The 5,514-nt window shown below is 43.9% G+C and overlaps 1 pseudogene; it reads left to right on the top strand.

The window, feature by feature from the left end:
* Positions 1–1,742: 1,742 nt before the first annotated feature.
* Positions 1,743–1,922, top strand: LOC147121298 (U2 spliceosomal RNA; annotated as a pseudogene).
* The last annotated feature ends 3,592 nt before the right edge of the window (positions 1,923–5,514 follow it).

Raw genomic sequence — 5,514 nt, 5'->3', positions numbered from 1 at the left:
TCAAGAGGGATTCGGGCATAAGAGGGGTGATGACCCCAGGCAGCGGAGGCACTCGGGTTAAGGCCTCCCTGTACATGGACGACGTCGCCATCTTTTGCTCGGATCCGCTGTCGGTCCGCAGACTGCTGAGCATCTGCGACTAGTTTGAATTGGCCTCGGGAGCGAAAATTAATCGCAGCAAAAGCGAGGCCATGTTCTTTGGGAACTGGGCCGACTGATCCTTTGTCCCCTTCACCGTCACGTCAGATTACCTGAAGGTGCTGGGGATATGGTTCGGAGCGGCCGGGGCATGCACCAAAAACTGGGAGAAGCGTATCGCCAAGGTACGACAGAAACTGGGAATGTGGGAGCAGCGCTCCCTGTCAATTGCAGGCAAAAACCTGGTCATCAGGTGCGAGGTGCTGTCGGTGTTGCTGTACATGGCGTAGATCTGACCAACACCCAGCCCGTGCGCCAAGACAGTCACCCGAGCCATCTTCCATTTTGTCTTGCTTGTTGGAGATAGTCATTGCCTGGCACTTCTGTGGCGAGAATGTTACCTGCCACTTATCAGCCCAAGCCTGAACGTCGTCCAAGTCTTGTTGCATGCAGGCATGGACTGCTTCATTTTCTGAGGAGTTGTGAATGGCGCTGGACACTGTGCAGTCATCAGCGAACATCCCCATTTCTGGCCTTATGTTGGAGGGAAGGCTGAAGATGGTTGGGCCGAGGACACTGCCCTAAGGAACTCCTGCAGCGATGTCCTGGGGCTGTGATGATTGACCTTCAACCACCACAACCATCTTTCTTTGTGCTAGGTATGGCTTCAGCCAGTGGAATGCTTTCTCCCCGTTTCCCAATTTCACAATTCACAATTCAAATCGCTTTATTGGCATGATAAGTTACATCTTATGTTGCCAAAGCATCAAAATACATTTATGGTTGAGCACATAAACGCAGTTCTATTCATACAGTGTATAAACAGGTATATCCCTGAGTGTATAAATATACATTCGCATTGTTTATATATATTCTTTTCTTAGTTTACTGGTTGTCCCTCTGTTCATGGCAAGCTGTAACATAGTGTGCCGCCAGTGTTACACAGCTTCTCTCCTCTCCCAGTAGGAATGGGAGTTTTTGGTTGTCATTCAGATTTCTGAATTCAGGGCATATTTGTGAGAATTTTTGGTAGAAATTCTCCCTGATGTCCTGATATTTTCCACAGGCTGTGAGGAAGTGCATCTCTGTCTCCACTACTCCCTGACTGCAGTGAGAGCATATCCTGTCTTCTCTTGGCAGCCTGGTCTGCCTGTGTCTGCCTTTTACGATCGCTAGGCTATGTTCGCTAAGTCTGTACCTTGTCAAGGTTCTTCTCAGTTTGTTATCCTTTACCATGGTCAGGTAATCAGCTATGTTGTATTGTCTGTTTAGGGCCAAGTTTCCCATTGACTTCAGTTTTACTGGGGCTCCTTAATGCCACACTCAGTCAAATGCTGCCTTGATATCAAGGGCCGTCACTCTCACCTCACCACTGGAATTCAGCTCCTTTGTCCATGTTTGGACCAAGTTTAAGCCCTCCCACCACGGTACTCTGAGGGGCTGGAACCAGGGTAAAACCCCTTGGTTTGAATGGATAAGGATAATGTTTTAATGTAATGTATTGCAAATGTAAACATAATAACCTGTATGATCTGTATTATATGATCTGAAATTGTGACATTGGATTGAAATGTATGTACCTTTGCACATTTTATGAATAAAGTATATTTTTGAAATGTAATAAAAAATCAATTCTTATCAGTTTAATACCTGATACTTCCCCTATCTGGGGATCATATATTAAATTGATTTTTGGAACAGGGAGATGGAATAGGGGCTTTTTACGTCCATTCCACGCATCAACCTGATATTGCAGCTCCCTTTCGGGAGATATTGAAAATGAAAAACAGATTTTTCGAGCATGTATTATTACTAAGAATGCTGATAGACAGCAGTTTCTTTCTCAGGGAAATGTTTCCTCCTGCATTGGCTCAGCACCACTCCCTTTCTTCCTTTATGCTCTTGCAGTTCTACCTTGGGCCGAAAGATGTCAGTCTCATGTCATTTCACAGCAAGCTGCAATCAAGTTTAATCAAGGCACTCCAATACTGTGTTAGTGGACAAGGATCTCCTTATGCCAGAATTCCTCCAAATGATAGGTGTCCGCTCCCACCCCTGCTCTTCACAGGGCACTCGACCATCAATCAGTGGAGTCTGCAATCATGTTGCTTGTCACTTTGTATAGCTGTTGGACATGGCTACACCGAAGCTGGCACTGAGACACTGCTTCTGTGATTGCTTTTATTACTCCTCATCTTCGAGACCCCTTTCGCTTTTTGCAGCTGGCTAGCCCTCAACCCAGGAGTAGCAAATGTAGTTGACAGGTATTTCTCTGTCCTTTGAGGAAAGGGCAGGTTCTTAATTCCCTGGAGCACATTGCGATTTACTGCTCGGTGGGCAGAGACTTCATCACACAGACTTAAGCTGATAATTATGAGAAGCTTAGTGAGAAAGTAGATAGTGTGTTTGTAACACGCAGTCACTAGCCGTAATTTTGCTATGTACTCAGAATGAGAAAAGGCAATCAGGCTACTCGCCCCACTTGTCCCACAGGACTCACACAAAGAGATCAGTGTGACATGGGGCACTCGTTTGCTGTACCTGCGTGGCCTCTACTCCATGGTCACATGTTTTGCATGTGACTCTCTCTCTCTGTCCTGTATGTGTGTGTGTGTGTGTGCGTGCGTAGGTTGGCCTGCAGACTCGTGGAGCTCAGCACTGGCTCCTGCAACAGAAACATGGCTGCAGGGTGACAATGCCTGGGAATTAAACATACCAGGTTATTTAACGATCAGGAAGGACAAGCAGGAAGGAAGGGGAGGTGGGGTGGCTATGTTAATAAAGGAAGGAATCACTGTAATACAGAGAAATGATATTGGGTCAAAAGATCAGGATAATGAAACAGTTTGGGTGGAGATAAGGAATAATAAGGGGAAAAAAACACTAGTGGGCGTAGTCTATAGGCCTCCGAATAGTTGCAACTCTGTTGGACGGAGTATCAATCAGGAAATAGTTGAGGCTTGTAATAAGGGAACATCTATAATTATGGGGGATTTTATCTATCATATTAATTGGGCAAATCAAATTGGGCAGGGCTGCCTTGAGGATGAGTTCATTGAGTGTATTAGGGATGGGTTTCTTGAGCAGTATGTAACTGAACCGACCAGGGGGCAAGCAACCTTAGATCTGGTCCTGTGTAACGAGACAGGATTAATTAAAAATGTCCTAGTAAAGGATCCCCTTGGAATGAGTGACCATAACATGGTTGAATTCCATTTTCAATTAGAGGGTGAGAAGGTTGGATCTCATACAAGCGTGCTAAGCTTGAATAAAGGAGACTATGAAGGTATGAGAGCAGAATTGAGTAGAGTGGATTGGGAAAATAGATTAAAGGGTAAGACGATACATGATCAGTGGTGTACATTTAAGGAGTTATTTTACAACTTCCAAAAAATATATATTCCACTGAGAAGAAAAGGGTGTAAAAGAAAAGACAGCCATCCGTGACTAAGTAAAGAAATTAAGGATAGTATTCGACTAAAAACAAGGGCATATAAGGTAGCCAAATCTAGTGGGAGGATAGAGGATTGGGAAAACTTTAAAAGACAGCAAAAAATAACAAAAAGATTGATTAAGAAAGGGAAGATAGATTATGAAAGTAAATTAGCAAAAAATATAAAAACAGATATATAAAAAGAAAAAGGGTGGCTAAAGTAAATGTTGGTCCCTTAGAGGATGAGACCGGGAAATTAATGGTGGGAAATATGGAGATGGCAAAAACACTGAATGAATATTTTGTATCAGTCTTTACAGTAGAGGACACTAAGAATATCCCAACACTGGACAAACAGGGGGCTATGGGGGGGGAGGAGCTAAACACGATCAAAATTACTAAGGAAGTGGTACTCGGTAAAATAATGGGACTCAAGGCGGATAAATCACCTGGACCTGATGGCTTACATCCTAGGGTCTTGAGGGAAGTGGCGGTAGGGATTGTGGATGCATTAGTAATAATTTTCCAAAACTCCCTGGACTCAGCAGACTGGAAAACTGCTAATGTAACACCCTTATTTAAAAAGGGCAGTAGACAGAAGGCTGGAAACTATAGACCGGTTAGCCCAACATCTGTGGTAGGTAAAATTTTGGAGTCCATTATTAAGGAGACAGTAACAGGACATTTGGATAATCATAATTTAATAGGACAAAGTCAGCATGGTTTTATGAAGGGGAAGTCATGTTTGACAAATTTGCTGGAGTTCTTTGAGGAAGTAACATATAGGGTGGATAAAGGGGAACCAGTGGACGTAGTGTATTTAGACTTCCAAAAGGCATTTGACAAGGTGCCACACAAAAGATTATTGCTTAAGATAAAAAATCACGGGATTGGGGGTAATATTCTGGCATGGATAGAGGATTGGCTATCTAACAGAAGGCAGAGAGTTGGGATAAATGGTTCATTCTCAGACTGGCAATCAGTAACTAGTGGTGTTCCGCAGGGGTCAGTGCTGGGTCCCCAACTCTTTACAATCTATATTAACGATTTGGAGGAGGGGACCGAGTGTAACATATCAAAGTTTGCAGATGATACTAAGATGGGAGGGAAAGTAATGAGTGAGGAGGACATAAAAAACCTGCAAGGGGACATCGACAGGCTAAGTAAGTGGGCAGAGATTTGGCAGATGGAATACAATACTGGAAAGTGTGAGGTTATGCACTTTGGCAGGAAAAATCGTAGAGCAAGTTATTATCTTAATGGCAAGAAACTGGAAAGTACTGAAGTACAAAGGGATCTGGGGGTCCTGGTGCACGAAACTCAAAAGGTTAGTATGCAGGTGCAGCAACTGATTAAGAAGGCCAATGGAATGTTGGCTTTCATTGCTAAGGGGATAGAATATAAAAATAGGGAGGTACTGCTTCAGTTGTACAAGGTATTGGTGAGACCGCACCTGGAATACTGCATACAGTTTTGGTGTCCATACTTAAGAAAAGACATACTTGCTCTCGAGTCAGTACAAAGAAGGTACACTCAGTTAATCCCGGGGATGAGGGGATGGACATATGAGGAGAGGTTGAGTAGATTGGGACTCTACTCATTGGAGTTCAGAAGAATGAGAGGGATCTGGGGGTCCTGGTATCCTTATATTGAAACATATAAGATTGTGAAGGGGTTGGATCGGGTGGATGCAGGGAGGATGTTTCCGATGGTGGGCGAAACTAGAACTGGGGGGCATAGTCTTAGAATAAGGGGCTGCTCTTTCAAAACTGAGATGAGGAGGAACTACTTCACTCAGAGGGTGGTAGGTCCATGGAATATGCTGCCCCAAAAAGCTGTAGAAGCTACATCATTACATAAATTTAAAACCGAAATAGACAGTTTCCTAGAAGTAAAGGGAATTAAGGGTTATGGGGAGCGGGCAGGAATTTGGACATGAGTCT

Source organism: Somniosus microcephalus, chromosome 3, assembly GCF_052327205.1.
Source record: "Somniosus microcephalus isolate GS21.2 chromosome 3, FLI_Smic_1.0, whole genome shotgun sequence".
In the NCBI taxonomy this organism is placed as follows: domain Eukaryota; kingdom Metazoa; phylum Chordata; class Chondrichthyes; order Squaliformes; family Somniosidae; genus Somniosus; species Somniosus microcephalus.
This window is presented reverse-complemented; position numbering and strand designations above follow the sequence as displayed.